The following is a 17,765-nucleotide window of genomic DNA, read 5'->3' on the forward strand; positions in this document are numbered from 1 at the left end:
TAAACGCTGAACTGGTTGCCAGCCAATCGCAGAGCACATGAAGACAAACTACCAATCGCAGTCACAATCACACCTAGGGGCAATTTAGAGTGTCCAATGAATGTTGCATGTTTTTGGAATGTGGGAGGAAACCGGAGTGCCCGGAGGAAACCCACGCAGGCACGGGGAGAACATGCAAACTCCACACAGGCGGGCCGGGATGGAACCCAAGATCTCAGAACTGTGAGGCCAACGCTTTACAAACTAATCCACCGTGCCGCCCTCGTTTGAGAACAGTGGTTTTTAATTTTTTTATTATTACAGTTCATGCGTTTATTGTAATGCCATGCTGTTGACCACTGCTCACATCTTGAGACTCGCACACAGACTCGCCCGTGTCACGCAACACCACACCAGGCTCCGCCTCTTAAAGGTTCGTGCATGCACACAGAAATTTTAATACGTATTTTATATATATGTAATAACATATTGCAATAAAATGGTTTACCAGCTGATCCACCGTGCCACCCTGATATAATATTTTGAATTTTTTTGAATTTATTTTGACTTTTTACACAATTCGTCATCATGCTGTCAAGTTTATTTTTTTTAATATATTTTTTCGATTTTATTTTTATTCAAGTAATTTTTTTTTTTAATATAGAAAAAAGACGCAACCAGTTCAGGGTGAAGTCCACCTTAACCCTCGTGAGGATAAGCGGCTTGGACATTACACACGGACATGTTCGTACATTGTGAGCACGGTGGATCAGCTGGTAAAGCATTAGCCTCACAGTTCTGAGGAGCCGGGTTCGATCCCGGCCCCGCCTGTGTGGGGTTTCCATGTTCTCCCCGTGCCTGAGTGGGTTTCCCCCGGGCACTCCGGTTTCCTCCCACATTCCAAAAACATGCGATATGAATTGGACACTTTAAATTGCCCATAGGTGTGATTGTGAGTCCAGCTGTTTGCCTGGCGATCAGTTCAGGGTGTAACCCGCCTCCTGCCCGTTTGACAGCTGGGATAGACTAATGCACTCCCCGCCACCCTTGTGATGATAAGCGGTGAAGAAAATGGATGGATGTTCGTACAGAAGTCGGCTAATCGAAAAGAGTTGCCAGACGCAGTTGGTTCCGTTCCAATCCAGTCCTGTAGGTGGTGGCAATGAGCCCAATACATCCATCCTGAATGGTTGCTCCTTGGTTCCGAAAAATGGGTTAACAACTTTTTAATTTTTTTCTGATGAATTTCAGATCAGTGAGTGAGACGTATTCACCATAAGTGTACCGTCCCGCCCAAGACAGAGACACAAACAAAAGATATTAACTTATCAATCCCGAAGTCCACTAACAAGCTAATTTCGGCGCGGCGCGCCACGCCCGCACCTGCTTTCGCCATTGACGAGGCGGAGAACGGAGGGTTTCATTCCCGTCCCGCCGTTGTTGTCTCTTGTCATCTCGCCCACGCCGCTTGTAAAAATGGCACCCGTCACGGGGTCCGAACGGAGACGAGCCCCCGCGGTCGTCTCGGGTTTTTGTTCCCGAAGCGCGCTCGCATTAGCCTCATCCATTTGTGTGTGTGTGTTTGTCGGCTTTGTGCTACATTAGCCTCGCAGTCACAGGTAATGATCTCATCTTCCCGATGGCGTCGAGAGACACAAAATGAGAGTCTCGCGCGCACCGCTATTGTAATGTCGCCCTAATGGGCTATCTGACGAGTGTTTTTTTTTTTTTTTACAAAATGTCTTGCCCCCCCCCCCCCCCCCTCTGCTTATCCCGCAGGTGCACGATTGCCCGCCGTCGAGGAGCTCCGACATGGACACCAGGTGTGCTGAGGCCCAGGTGGGTTCGGTCCGTAAGCGGGGTGGGGTGGGGGGCGCTAAAAGTTCATGCCGGACGTGGCCGAATTAGCCCGCGATCGCAGCTTTTGGCGCAAGCGGCGCTCGTTTGCAGTCCGGACACGACGCGGCGAACATCTGCCGCTCCGTAGGGAGTCTTGTAGTCTCCAATCACGCCGTCGCTAAATATAGCAGCAAACTCGGAAACCCCTGCGTAGCCCTCGCTTCGTCCCGGCGGTCTGGTGCCGTCCTTGGTCGTCATAGTAACGAAAGCCGTATTTCAATCAATTTTTTTCCCGAGACTGTGATAAGTGGATGCGCATTTTCAGTCAACGTATCGTATCATTAAAGAACCTACAACCGTATCTGGAATAATTTAAGAACTCTTGAGAATATCGAGGCAAAATTCATGCATTAGCTTCATCCAGCACAGGGTGCCTCGCACGTGTGCAGGGTGCAGTAAAATCTCGACAGTATCGCGGCAATCTGGAGCAGAATTTCCTCTCCAGTATTGGAAAGACTCGATTCGGGTCTGGGGTTGCTTTGCTCTATCTTGTTTCTTAAATATGTCTACAAATAAATACAGTATATAGAACAGTGGTTGAGAAACTGCTTTTTATCCCCCATTTGCTGCCTCAAAAAATACTTTGGAATTACTGCAGTAGGTTGTAGGCCTAAGTGTTCATTAACAATGAGGTTGCGGTTTCATTGCTTAAAAAGTGCATTATTTTTGAGAGCCACGATGTAATTATGCATAATTTGATTTAATAATTTAAAAAATTAAAAGAGACCCAGTGAAAGTTGTAGGCCTTAGTGTTCATTAACAATGAGGTTGGAGTTTGATTCCTAAAAAGTGCAATATTTTTGATAGCCACGATGTAATTCTGCTTAATTTGAAACTTTATAATTTGATTTAATAATTTGAAAAAATTAAGAGACTAATTTAAATCTCTCGGCCCAAGTGTTCATTAACAATGAGGTTGGAGTTTCATTTCTAAAAATTGCAATATTTTTGATAGCCACGATGTAATTATGCATAATTTGATTTAATAATTAAAAAAAACAAGGGAGAAAATTAAAGTTGTAGGCCAAAGTGTTCATTAACAATGAGGTTGCAGTTTCATTGCTAAAAAGTGCAATATTTATGATAAACACAATGTAATTATGCATCGTTCGAAAATGTATAATTTGATTTAATAATTTGAAAAATTAAGAGACTAAGTTAAAGTTGTAGGCCTAAGTGTTCATTAGCAATAAGGTTACAGTTCCATTGGTAAAAAGTGCAATATTTTTGATAGTCACGATGTAATTATGCATAATTTGATTTAATAAGTTGAAAAAATTAAAAGAGAACAAGTTAAAGTTGTAGGCCTAAATTTTCATTAACAATGAAGTTGGAGTTTTATTCATAAAGAGTGCAATATTTTTGTTAGCCACGATGTAATTATGCATAATGTGAAACTTTATAATTTGATGTAATAATTTGAAAAAATTAAGAGACAAAGTTGAAGATTTAGGCCCAAGTATTCATTAACAATGAGGTTGGAGTTTCATTGTTAAAAAGTGCAATATTTTTGATAGCCACGATGTAATTATGCATCATTTGAAAATGTATAATTTGAATTAATAATTTCAAAAAATTAAAAGAGAAATTAAGAGAAATTAAAGTTGTCGGCCCAAGTGTTCATTAACAATGAGGTTGCAGTTTCATTGTTAAAAAGTGCATTATTTTTGATTGCCACGATGTAATTATGCATAATTTGAAAATGTATCATTTGAATTAATAATTTTAAAAAAATTAAGAGACTAAGTTCAAGTTTTAGGCTTAAGTGTTCATTAACAATGAGGTTGCAGTTTCATTGCTAAAAAGTGCAACATTTTTGAAAGCCATAATGTGATGCATAATTTAATAATTTGAAAAAAATTGAGACCAAGTTGCACATAAGGCCAACGCTTTACCACCGTGCCTCCTTTTAAAATTAGTAATTTGATTTAATAATTTGACAAAAAATTAAGAGACTAAAAGTAATACAGTTTGCAAATATATTTTTTGTAAAAGTTAAACATAACTGAATGGTACTCAATGAATGTTCTGTCATTGATTTAAAAAAACAAAACAAAAAAAAAATTAAGACGCTGTAACATATTTGAACATGAAAATAAATTATTCCAATCTAGCCTACAATCCTGCAGCAAAATGTGCTATCCAGTTTCAGAAAAATTGGTGGCGGATATGTCCTGGAGCACCTTTTGCTTACATCCAGCGCAGGACATCATAAACTCACGACGAGTGCGATTAAATCCCAACGCTATCGAGACATTTTTGAGCAAAATGTTTTGGGACGGGGACCAACATTTCGTCACGTTCGCCGACTAGATACGTTTCCCCGGCACCGAAAGGCCTTTCAGGGCTCTCAACTCCTCAGCGACAACGGGGCAGCGTGTCGGAGCCGAGCCGGCGTGGGTAACCGAGCCGCTTAAAAATGAATGAGGACAACATTTTACGGGGAAAGAGCCAAACTTGAATTATTTATTCCCGATATTGAGAATATAGACTTGCCACTGTGTGGGTCTTCCGTGCCGTCGCGACGCGGTGATCACTGCACGTGCCCTGGTTAAGCGCAGGTCAAATGGGGTCGCTATCCCGGCGCTGCGGTCCGATGGAGACCAAGTGATTTTTAGTTTTTAGGGTTTTTTTTTTTTCCCGCAGCTTGGTTTTTCTACTCCTATAGTGCTTTGGACTCACCTCAGCCGTGTGCTTTTATCTATCGGTCTGTATCTAGTACCCCACACCACATGAGGACATCGATATGGATTATGAGGGCAGGAAATGACGTCAAATAAAGCAGGCAATGAAAGAAACGTGGTAAAAAGGTGGTTGGGTAAATATTAGCACTTCATTAGCTTCTTTAACGACGCCGATGCTGTCGCAGCCGCTCTGCTGTGTCGAAAGCGATTGTCTCACACTGTTTACACGTCACACCAGGCGATGGTGATATGATCTGGATTTCCCGATTCCTTCCTTAAAGCCAAAGTGTCATCCCGATAAACATTCTAAAACAGATATTGAAATGAAAAATACATATAACATTATTCACTTCAATATCCACGCGAAAAATTAAATATGAGCGGAGAGCGCGTCGTCCGTGCGGAAGTATCGTTCGACAGAGTGGTCGCCATATTGGCTGCATCTACTGCCTGTGACATTCGCCGTTGAAAACACGCTGTGGCCCCTAGTATGGGACACGCCCCTTCGGACACGGAAGATCTTTTCGAAGAACATCTCACAATCAAGTGAAGTGACCGGGGGCGATGTTACCCTATCGTTTTGAGCCATATTTAGATGATACGCGGATCACTTCTAACTAACAACAGACTCCCAGACAGTATGTATGAGCCAGCCCGACCGAAGCCGTGCCCCCCATTCGAAGCCATGCTCGGCGCTGACGGGTACATCGACACATTTAGCGCGGATCTTTTGTTACATTCTGAGATTATTACGCCCCCCCCCCTCACCCCCCACCCCACCCAAACGATTTATTTATTTATTTAGTTAGTTATTTTTGAAATAGCTGTATTTTATTTTAAATGGAGCGGATTTTCACTCCTATCCCGTCCCACTCCCAGAGAAAAAAAATCTTGTCCCGTCCCAATCCCGGGTCGGAGTAAAAAAATCTATCCTGTCCTGTCCCACTCCCATAGAATGACTCCCACTCCCATCCCACTCCCACTCAAAATTACTCCCACTCCTGTCCCACTCCCGTTTGAATAAAACCAAACATGTTGAAAAAATGTTGCATTTTTTTATTTTGACATTCGGTCAGTGTAAACAAAGTGTTTTGAAAGATGACTACAAAAATGGACGCATCTGTTCACCTGGTTGTTTAACACGGCTGAAAATGATCATGTATTAATGTCGTTCCCGCTCCTGCCCGCTCCCGTTGCTTTTTTTTCCCCCCGTCTCGTCCCGATCACGGGATTAATTAAAAAAATGACTCCCATCCCGTGGGATTCCCGCGGGAATCACGTGACCCACGGGAATTCCGGAAAAATCCTCTAATTCACACCTACATGTCATTTGGAGCCCACAAAGCTCTCGTCCTTTGCACCCGTGCAATCCATTTTCCACGACGAACGGGGTCTTTTTGAAAAGCACGAAGAGTGAATCCATCCTCCAGAGGGTTCAAGCAATGTCCAGCAATGCAACGAGCCGCCATTTTGGCTAACACGAAGGAACAACGAGCTACCTTCCCGCTGGTAAAACTAATAGAAAGAAACGAGTCCGCTTGAGGGCGGTCCCGCCATGTATGTCACTTCCTGGTTCTTCTCAAAAAAAAAAAAAAAAAAAATCCCTCGAGAGGATTTTCATGGCGGGAGTTACAAAAAGCCATTCACGGCAAAATCATGTTTTGTGGTGGGGGGGAAAAAATGGATGGGTCCATAGCGGCTGACATATTTTTCATTAATAACATACTAAAATTCATCCATTTCATGACAGTGGCACTTTAAGGAATGCTAGTAATATCCACCTTATGCCATATATCCTCAAATGACAGCTGCCGCCCTAATATTCACCAGGTGCGTCCTCGATATTTTTTTAATTTCAAATACACACTTCCAAAAAAATAGGTACAGTAGATTGTGTCATTTTTTTGTGTTCCATATGCCAAGCCCATTTCAACTCCCTTCCTAACCAGAACTGCAGTACATAATTTGTGCAAAGCGGGTTCCAGAGGACTCTATGCGGTTTCTTGACGGTGTTGTCTGCGTCCGTGTTTATTTTCCTCGACCAGATGACATATGGCAATTAATCGCCGGGTGCGGGATTACAAAATAAACGTCAGTGTATTTATGTACGATACACAAACGTACATTAAAACGTTGAGTTTTTTGCCCTATAGAATTTGGTTGCTGACCATAACAGCTGCACGTAAATAAGATCTAAGATAAATTCAGAGTAGAGTCCGTTCTAGATGTTCTGGTGAGGTCATGGTACAGTTTTTTTTTGTCCATGCAAATACGGCCCACAGTGTTCTGAGCTCCTGTGATGGATCCATCAATCTCTTAAAAGAGAAAACGCGTGCTTTATATGTCAGGCCATAGGACGCGGCACTGTTGCATTGTGGGAGCCTGTAGGTGAAACGGGTCACCGCTAATCTCATCGCAGCGTCGTAAATTCACCTCCAGGCGTATCGACGGGAGCCGGGAAAGGACGTCGTTATTCGCGGCTGTCAACCGGTGACCGAAGAAAGCGAGATGCGTTCGGATACTATGTACGGATGCCGTGGGTTGAAGTCTTTTGATTTTTGTTATGATTTCATGTACAAAGTGAGGCAAAATGCTGTAATGCCGACATATTTACACTTATTTCCTTTTTGATGCATGTTTTCTTCCCAGGTAAGTGAAATTAGAGGTCATGTGCTCGCCTCATTTAGTTTACCTTAAATGTTCACGCTACCTTTGTGCCGCTAATGAACCGTACACACAAAGTATATCCTGAATCCATTTTAACCCAAGCTCTGAATATTCTTAGAATGATTGTCTGTAGTAAATCATGAACTGCAGATCTTTTCAGAATGTATTAATCGCCGACCTGACATAAACCATTGGATGACTTATTGTTTATCAATATTTCGGAGAAAAGGGAAAGTTCAAGTTTGCAGGTGCAACTCTTGTCTGTATCAATTAACTCTCAGAATGTGTCTGTTCCAGCTTCTCCCCAAAAATAGTAATGAAATACCGTAATTTCCGGCCTACAAGCTGTGACTTTTTTCACACACTGTGGTTAATGCGGTTATGCGGCGCTAGCATTAGTGCGGCGCTACTGTTATTGAGGCGCTAGCATTAGTGCGGCGCTACTGTTAGTGCGGCGCAAGTGTTAGCGGACCTGGTTATTAGCCTGAGAGATAGCGCTAGCCCCGCGCTAGCGTTAAACTCTTTCCATGTACCGAGGCTTATAACGAGGTGCGCTCTAGACCGGGAAGTGCAGTAATTGAACAGTAATAAAATAATTGAATAGAATTAACCGTTTTTTTGTCATTCTCTCTCCTCCAACGCACATTGTGCCGTTCAATCTAGTGTCGGCGCCTTGGCCACCGGTAGGCAGCGTTAAAAAAAACTTACGGATATACGGTACGAGAGGCTCAGCTCCTTCTTCTAAAGTGAGGAAAATAAGTATTTGAACACCCTGCTAAATTGCAAGTTCTCCAACGTAGAAATCATAGAGGGGTCTGAAATTTTCATCATAGGTGCATGTCCACTGTGAGAGAAAAATGCAGAAATCACAATTTGTGTGGTACAGCTGCAAATAAGTATTTGAACACCTGTCTATCAGCTAGAATTCTGACCCTCAAAGACCTGTTCGTCTGCCTTTAAGTCCACCTCCACTCCATGTATTTTCCTGAATCAGTTGCACCTGTGTGAGGTCCTTACCTGTTTAAAGACACCTGTCCAACCCTATACAATCAGTAAGACTCAAACATGGAAGATGGCCAAGACCAAAGAGCTGTCCAAAGACACCACAGACAAAATTGTATAACTCCACATGGCTGGAAAGGGCGACGGAGAAATTGCCAAGCAGGGTGTTCAAATACTTATTCAATATTATTTTCTTTACTGTACTTCTCAGTGTGACAGGATAATCAGTCATTCTTTGCAGAGGATAAAGAATATATGGCCGAGAGATTTATCTGTCCATGATTTTTCGGACATTGATTGCTTAAGGAGTAAGAATGCTGCAACATAGATGCTAATTGTTAGCCTATGGTGTTTGACATTTTATGTTAGCATTAGGCTAACAGAGAATATGTAATTGTTTTAAATCCAAAACATACAACTCTTTGTTTAGTTTGACTATAACCTGCAGCTGAGTGGTAAACCTAGAAGCATTTTTATTGTATTTTATTTTTTATTTTTCATTCATTAATTCTCTGCCAAACCTTTGCTTATTGTGAAGTGTGTCAATCCCACCATACAACACTCATTTCTCAAGTTTGCGCTCACGATTAAAAGAAAAAAAAAAACGTCCGAGTGACGAGAGAAAGCAATATCTGAATGGTGAAATTATTTTCAACTCCTTGTAGAAAAAAAAGAACATCTGGTCACCCTGGCTACTAGACAAACACTGCATAGAGTCACGGGAAAACGACATCCTACGAGAGATCACACGGAAAAATGAAAATTATAGCGCGAAATGTTTTCAAAGTATAGCATTCATCAAGGGAGCGGGAGTCAACAAAACTCTTCTTGTCCCAGAGAAATGGCCCAACCGTCCCCCACTTGGGATCCGATTCTGTCTCTCGGGATGATATTCTGTATATTATTAGCATGCTGGGACGATATCAGAGGAGAAAGCAGGTGTCTTATCTTTGCGTAGCAAGATACGCCGCTGTTTGCATCATTTCCCTTCCCCCGAGGGCGCGTGTAGGTCTTTTCTCTCTGCAAAAGTAGCAAACTTCAAACTAGCTACACAGACGGAAAGCGGGACAAATGTTTTGCTGTTAGCGGAGCGTACCATACGTTGCGTCAGTGGGACTGTTGCTCTACTACGCCAGATATATTCTAAAACATCCACTTGGAGACGATTTTGGACCTGCATGTATACTTTGTGGCACAACTTCAATAACGCTAAAAAGCAGATTTCGGTAGCTGTTGCTGGGAAAATGTTTTGTAAAGAACACACTATAGGACGATGGTATTTTTCTGACGAGACTTTCAAAATAAAAGTGGCCATGACTTGTTCCTACAGTACAGTACATTTGAATTTAAGGACTGTTTTCTAGCATTTATTTAGGTTGTTTAAAAAAAGACTATGCAGAAAACATTTTAATATTTAAATCTTTTTTTTTTTTTTGCGCAGCTATTTTTATTTTCTCAAGTGTAACGTTAATGTTCAAACTGCATAATGCCGCAGAGACTAACACATATTAACTGTAGTTTTTAATAGTAAAATATTATATATAAGTTTAATAGTAAAACCTGTACCTTGTTTTTCCTCTACAAGTGAAATTTCAACTTTTACTGTTCTTATGGGTACTCCCCACCAACGTTCCCTCTAATTTTTTACGTGTCTGCAAACACTCTAAGGCCGTGAACGCCCCCTTTGACCACCGTGAGCAACACCAGACGTATGCACTGGTCAGATCAGTGTCATCCATTGAACTTACATGCCTCATTCAAAGACTCAGATTACAGCATTTACATTCCCATCAGAAGATTTTAAGAACAATTTTGAGTTTTTGCAAACTTAGAATGAAAATATCAACAACAACAAAAAAAAATACATTGCTAACCAAACCAAGCTAACTACGAACTATAAATCTGAAATGTGGCTTCCAACTTTGTTTCATTTATTTATTTTAACCCACAATGATATCCTCGTCTGTTTTTCTTGGTGTAAAACTGAATTATTGCTTGAAGAATATCTTTATCAATCCATGTTGACAGCTGAATGACGCAACCGAACAGTTTTAAGGTTAATGTTATGAGGTGTCCTTTTTTAAAATACAGAATTAGCTTTTTGTGCACTGTATTGTCTGTGCTTTCATCCTCGATCAGGCTGCTTCTAGGTGGAATTTTAACATTATACACCATCTCATCCTGCACTTTCTACTTTGGCTTCAGACCAGACATTTCTCACTCAAAAAAAGGGGAAAAACTCATCCAGTTTCACCATTTTTTTCCATCATTATTATTATTATTCACATACTCCGACATTCATTAAGGCCACAGCATCTCTTTTTTTCTTTTAATACTTTTGCCATTATTATCCAGAGTAACCGTAAGCACCATGTCTAACCCGACTTTGCTCTATGTTGCCCAGACAAAAAAAAAAAAAGGTCAGGCTCTGGTTCACTACGCCGTATCAGTTTTTGTGTGCACTGAGTGTGCACTACAAGTACGCAATTGCGCAGGCGCGCAGCTTAGAGGAAACCTCGCTCCCCAGGCTGTGCTACTAGTTACAGCCTCGTCGCCAAGGTAACGATAGCCATTCCGCCTAGGTGGTGTAATGACTTTGAATTTCTGTAAAATACGTCTCCTTCAAATAGACATCTCATTTTCTGAGCTAGAAAAAAAAAAAATCAAAATCATTTAGCGTTACAAAAACTGGGAATTGAGTCTCATATTCGTTCACTCGACATTTTCAGCTTCACTTGCTAATCAAAACAGCAGCACGGAAGCCCTTAAGCAGTCTCTTAGAAGAAATGGAACGTGGAGTATTGCCAGTGAGTTTCTCTGCTCCGGCAAGGATGTACACTCCCATGAAGGCGGCGTTTCGGTAGACTTCTATTTAATCGCGCTGCAGTTTTGTAACCCCGCTTTCTCTAATCGAATCCAAACGTCCGTCCTCCTGCCGCTCACTGTTGACATCGGAGTGGGTTTGTTTCACGTGTTCACATGGATACCCACATGCATCCGACGTTTCGATCTGTTGGACTTTTTGTGTTGGAGAGAGCGAAGACTGAGTTGTCTGGGAACTCGAGCCGCGAATTCAGGAAGACGAGGGAGCGGAATGTGAGAGAAGGAATTGTGGGAAAGATGTTGAGGGAAGGAGATACAGCCGGAGGGGCGACCAGATAGGGAAGGTAAACTCCAGGAACTGTCAGGCCGAGCCGAAATGGAAAGCGCATAGAGAAAGGGAGACGCTGATGGTGAGGGAAGATGGTGACGGCCCTGTTAGAGGAGAAATTGTGACTGGGTAGGATTTCAAATACTTTACTGTACTGTAGTTCCACTGAAAGCAGGCAGCAGGCGGAAGAACAATTAGAAAGATGGAGACACGCACTGGAAAGGAGAGGAATGAAGATTAGCCGAAGTAAAACATAATATATGTGCATGAATGTGATGGGCGGAGGGGGAAGAGTGAAGCTCCAGGGAGAAGAGATGGCGAGGGTGGACGACTTCAAATACTTGGGGTCAACAATACAGAGCAATGGAGAGTGTGGTCAGGAAGTGGGGGTGGAACAGTCGGTAGAAGATGTCTGGTGTTCTATGTGACAGAAGAGTCTCCGCTAGGATGAAGGGAAAAGTTTAGAAAACAGTGGTGAGATGTGCTCTAGGAGTGTCAGAAGAATTTAAGGTAGAGGTGGGACTGCATCAGGGATTTAGGATGAAGGCCAAAGTCTGTAAAACAGTGGCGAGGCAGGCCATGATGTACGGATTAGAGACGGTGGCACTGAAGAAAAACAACGGGAAGCAGAACTGGAGGTGGCAGAAATGAATGTCGAGGTTCTAACTCGGAGTGAGCAGGATTAGAAATGAGCTCATTAGAGGGACAGCTAAAGTTGGATGTTGTCTTTGGACACCCTCAACTGGTCGCCAGCCAATCGCACGCCACATGTAAACAAGCAACCAGTCACATTCACACCTCCGGGCAAGTTAGACTCTTCAATCGACCGAGCATACATGTTTTTTGGGATGGAGGTGGAAACCGGAGTTCCTGGAGAAAACCCACGTAGGCACCGGGAGAACATGCCAACTCCAAACAGGCAGCGTTGGATTTGAACCCAGCCCCTCAGAACTGTTCTACTGAACTGTTCTAATCAGTCCTCCAATCCACTTGTTCCTCTGTTCCTTTAACATTAAAAGTGGTTAACCCCTATTGTCATTAATTTTTACGGGGGTAAAAACTACAAATGCCCTGAAAACATAACCACCATCCCCCCGTTTTTTTATTTTTATTTCAAAACTCAATCCAAGATCAGAGTCCCTCCTTCCCCTCAAGCCCCCCAGTCCTTTCATCTTCTTCTTCCCCATTATAGTTTTGTAATATACATTTTTCCTCCGTGTCAGCCCCCCCTTCCCCATCCCATCCCTCGCCGTACTCCTTGAAAGCCGCAAATAGGACAGTCTGGCATTGGAGGGGTTAAGAGGAGCCCTGCCCCCCCCCCCCCATTGGCTGACGTGCGGCAGAAGGAGGTAACCAGGCAACCTCGGGGAGAGAGAGAGAGAGGGAAGAGGGTAGAGGAGGAGGTGCTGAAAGAGGGACCGGCATAGTTTGGAAAAAGCGATCGGGAGAGAGAGAGAGAGAGAAAAAAGATGCGAGGAAGCTTGCGCTCGCTCTCCCCGGCATGGAAAACTGGATTATTGCGCCCGCTGCAACTCTCTGTGGATGTGTGAATAAACCAAGAAGAGGAGGAGGAGGAGGCGCACTGAAACATCACTAAACCTCCTTTTTATTTATTTGTTTTTTTTTTTTTTTTTTTTTGTCCAAAATGGGAACTAAGTGCGCTCCTTTTTGCTGCCGCACAAAGGTAAGTGCAGGACAGGTGGTTAAAAAGTCTGTGTGAAAGGGTGCAGTCTAATCACTGCAATGCAATATGTGCTGGTGCATTGAGATGTTTAGTGTATGCGTGCGTACGCGCACCCCCTCCGTGAAACGTGTGTGTGTGTGTGTACGCACAAGACCGCCGTTTTCCAGCGGCGTCTCCTCTCGTCAGCACGTCGTTCGTGCACCCCCGTAAAGCCGAGAACTAGGCGGCCATAAAGTTGATCTCGCCGCCTCCCCCCCCCCCCCCCCAACCACCCCCGTCCGAATCAACACGTTTTAGCCGCGGGCTTGACCCGAGTGCAGTCTGTGTGCGGGCAGGGGTGTCCAACCTATGGCCCGAGGGGCTGGGGGGGGGGGGGTCGTTTCGACGCTGAGTTAAATAGCGAGGAGGGTTAGGCGCACAGTGCTGTGCGCTTGCCACTTTGTTAGGTACACATGCAGTAGTGGGAAGCGGTCTTGTACTTTGGCCCATTTGTGCTGGATGCGCTTGATACTTATTTCGTCCACACTAATCGTTTGTTTGTGACTTGGAGTTTTAGGGATCTGAACTCAAATTCATGTTTTTAGTTGTAAGTTGCTTTCTAGATTTTTTTCACAAACAATGGGAATGACACAAGATCAACCATCAATCCATTTTCTTGCACTTATCTATGGGTGGATCGCTGGGGGGGGGGGGGGCGAGCCTTAGTAGGGAATCCCAGACTTCCCTCTTCACAGCCATTTTCTCCAGCTCTTCCGGGTGGATCCTGAGGCTGACGTAGTCTCTCCATGGTATCCTGAGTCATCCCTAGGATCTCCTCCCGGTGGGACGTGCCCAGAACGCTTCACCAGGGAGGTGTCCTGGAGGCAGCGTAAACAGAATTCCCAGCCACTTCAACTGGCTCCTCTCAATGCGGAGGAGCAGCTACTCTCCTCTGAGTCCGTCCTAGGTGACCGAAGGGGGTGCCTGGACAAACTGGGGAGGAAATTAACTTTGGCCACCTGTCTCTGCGGATATTGTTCTTTTGGTCACTACCCACAGCTTTGGACCATAGGTGAGTGTAGGAACATAGCTTAGATCCTCCCTCACCACAACAGACCGATCCAAAGTCCGCATCACTTCAGATCCGTCTTCCGAACCCACGTTCAATTATTCCCTCACTTATGAACAAGACCCAAAGATGTTTGAACCCCTCCATTTGGGGCAAGATTTCATCCGCAACCTGGAGAGTGCATGTCACCGGTGTCTGACTGAGGACCATGGTTCTCCAAGTCCAGAAAACTCACGGTTGTATGGTTGGGCGAACTCCCAGGACCCTGCCAAGGGTGGGGGGGAGCGGGGGGTGGGGGGGCACTCTTCCATGGTCAGGATGAAAACCACATTCCTCCTCCTGAGTCTGAGATTATATTGCACACCCTAGTGCTTGAACATGGTGTAAATTACGGACAGTCCATGGTGAGTACAGAAGTCCAATAAACTGAAGACTTCTCGGATTCTGATTGGGTGAGGGGGAGGTCTGGGGGGCTGCATTGTTTTTTTTTGAGTCCCCTATGAATATATTTTGCATCCAGTTCTTGCATGGACTCTTTGATGTGGCTACTGATGAGTATGATAAAAGCCTTTGACACTGCTGCTAAAATGAATGTCCAAATGTGTGTTTAGTCATAAAAGGGGTCAAAACAAATACTTCATATCAGTCTTCCGTTTCTTCTCCCCCCAACTGCTACTTTCAAGAAGTTAAGCTTCTCTTGCATTCGCCCCCCCCCCCCCCCCCCCCCCTTACATGCGCTTGTATGGTCCCGGCAGGCGAGCCCGGTTGCCATGGTAACCTCTTGAGAATTGTTTGGGAGCTCAAAGAAAGACAAACTATTGAGCGCTCTCTCTCTCTCTTTCTCTCTCTTGCCCTCCTTCAAATCAGGGCTCCTTCCACTCATCCCCTCTTGGGCTCATCTCTTCAAGTTGTTTTTTCCCGCGGACCGTAACGGGTTTTATTTTGTCTTTTAAAAAGAAAAAAAAGTTGTTTCGGGCTTCATTGTGAGTCTTTTGAGTGCTGCAGTTGGTGGACCGTAAACACAAAAGTAGTCTTGGAAGTAAGTGGCCTTCATGTTTAAAATGGCGCAATGCTATCCATTTGGCGCCGGCGCTGATAAAAAGTCTGAAGTTTTATCTTTTTTGAGCAAACTACTTTATACCGTGGTCAAGGCTTTACTGTGTCAAATCGTTGCGTGGCTAATTGAAGATGAATACGCTGCCGTTGAGGAGTTTTTCCATTTTTCTGACGCCGCCATCAAAGCTTTTGATTCACATTTAAAAAGTTGAGTTACAGGCATGCCCCCTGTTAAATTGTATCTTGAATAAGGCGGGAAAATAAGTAGAAACAGCTTTTGCGACTCAATTATAAGCATACTGACGACTATCATTAGATTTAGGAACGCATTTTCCCCTTCCTCATATGAAATAAGAGAATAAAACAGAATCAAACAGGTTTCAAGCTTGAAGAAAGTTTCAAACAATGAGAGGAAACCCCACCGTATGGCATCCTTGCCAAATACCAACTATAGCGACACCGCTGACTTGGAGAAGAACTGCAGTACATTTTCAGGACTGGGCATGTGGGTTGCGCTCGAGCTCGTGCACCTATGTCATAAAATCCCCTGATTTTTGTCACCTCGTCATATTGCCGGTCAAACTAAGCATCGCTCAATGCTAAGTCGGTTGGAGACGACACGGGAATATGTCTTGGAGCACTACGCCCAGAGTCTTGTCCAATACCATCAGACATTCAGAAGGAGCAAATAAACGACGGTACGTGGAAAAATTAGATAGACTCGGCATAGAGGACCCGTATTTATTGCCGAAATCGATGTTTTCGCCGCTAAGGAATTGGACTGTTAATTTGCTTCCGCTTGTCTTGGATAACTCGTTCTACACATGGATCTGGTGAGTAAGTCGTCAAGATTTACACGTAAAAGTTCGAAAGCGTAGAAAAGTCTGGACGTATATGAATATTTTGTTGCGAGATCTGTTCTCAATCAGGAATAAATCCCACATAGTGACTGTTTTGACAGTTCGTGAACGCGGAAGCGTGTTCGGCCACACGTTAACCTTTCTCCGGAATCCATCGATCTCTTCAGCTAGTATTCAACACAAGTACGAATACTTAAATGAATTACCGCTGGTTTTACACAATCTCAGATTCATTAACTGTTGGGGGAAAAAAAAACTTCTTCTTCTAGTCTTCATGGAACGTACATGGAAGCGATGGCGGCCACACTTAACCTCCGTAAACCTCTGCGACAGTTCTCAAATGAGGCAACTTGGCATTATAAATACTTTTTTGTAGTTTGAGATTGAGAAGAATAATTCCTGCGTGAAATGAAGCGATCCCTACACAGGAGTGTGTGTATTTTTGGTCGGGCAGCATTGCATCATGTTTAATTGCTAAAATCCAATTTCAGATGGTATTCCATAGAATGATCTCTTTGAATATTCGTCTCGTCTATTGTGACAAACAACAGCACAACGGGTCTCGGGTATTCTAAATATTCTCCTCCGGTTCAATGTCTCCCACTATGTCGAGCGGCTCTGTTTGACCTGCAATATGGCGCCCTAAAAAAGGTGACGTCACGTGCACGAGCTCTATAAAGGTGAAACATGGGCGGGAGAGCCGCAGTGATGTCATTGCAGTCGCCATACGTGCGAGTATAAAGAGGCCTTTAAGCTTACCTTCCAAACAACACCAGGGAATATGTAGAGACTGGGTTTGCTTAGCAATAAAGTTTCAAGATTTTTTTTTTTGTTTTTGTTTTTTTAATAATAAGAGTTTCAGAATAAGGTTTTTTCAGACAGGGTTAGTGTGACGGTCTGAGCGCTCCCCCGTGCTGAAAAGTCTCCTTGTGATGAATGCGCATGCGTTACTAACAGGGGAACTCTCGGTACGTAGCAGACGCTTACTGGGAAAACCCCCGGTCTCATAGTTCCCCTTCTTCTCCATAGAGGGCGCTAACATATGTTATATCCTCACCTTAACCTAAACTTAAAACAAAAGTTGATTTAAAAAAAAAAAAAAAAAAAAAAGATATGCACATATATGTAAGTTCTCTGTGTTTGTCTTTCTGAGACGTCCATCGCGGACATGAACGCTCGGCGACAAATTGTCAAATGGCACATGTTTGAAGCATGGATGGGGATGTTTCAGACTGCCTGGAAGTTTACAAAATATATACACGCATGCGCATTAATCACAAGCTGTCTGCGTTTAGGTCTCAACTGGGTTAGCGTTTTCAGAATCAGAATTTATTGGCCAAGTATGTAACAACACAAGGAATTTTTCTCCGGTAGTCGTTGCCCGAGTTTAATGCAACTGTGCGTCTTGTCCATCTGTTGAAAGGAAATGCTCATCATCCAAAGCAAACCACAGCTGTTTAATTTTTGTTGTTGTTGTTACCGTGACAACCTCGGGTGGTGCCAGTTGGTTGCTACGAGAGGAGTAGCACTTACTAGTTTTGGTCAAATTTCAAACTGGCTCAATTGACTTAAGAGGTTTGGCTGTTTTGTTAAATTAGTAGCACAGTGTCAGTCAAAAAAATTTATATATATAAGTTATAAATGCAGGTATTATGTTATACCTGATGTATTAGCTGATATTACATCACATATGTAGTAGAAAGCGTATATTTATTGCTCTAGTACATGAGTGGCC

General features: G+C 43.5%; 1 protein-coding gene across 5 annotated transcripts in view; it reads left to right on the forward strand.

Moving 5' to 3' along the window:
* dab1a (DAB adaptor protein 1a) overlaps nt 1–17,765 on the forward strand; it is a 289,271-nt gene that overhangs the window by 145,861 nt on the left and 125,645 nt on the right. For 3 of the 5 annotated variants that reach the window (XM_061824249.1, XM_061824251.1, XM_061824250.1), the window contains one exon: nt 1,759–1,818. The gene's annotated coding sequence lies outside the window, so the exon portion shown is untranslated. Of the gene's footprint in view, nt 1–1,758; nt 1,819–12,835; nt 13,067–17,765 lie in introns of those variants that run through there. The other 2 variants (XM_061824254.1, XM_061824252.1) reach the window with 2 other exon arrangements.

This window comes from Syngnathoides biaculeatus, chromosome 7 (genome assembly GCF_019802595.1).
Source record: "Syngnathoides biaculeatus isolate LvHL_M chromosome 7, ASM1980259v1, whole genome shotgun sequence".
Lineage (NCBI taxonomy): Eukaryota > Metazoa > Chordata > Actinopteri > Syngnathiformes > Syngnathidae > Syngnathoides > Syngnathoides biaculeatus.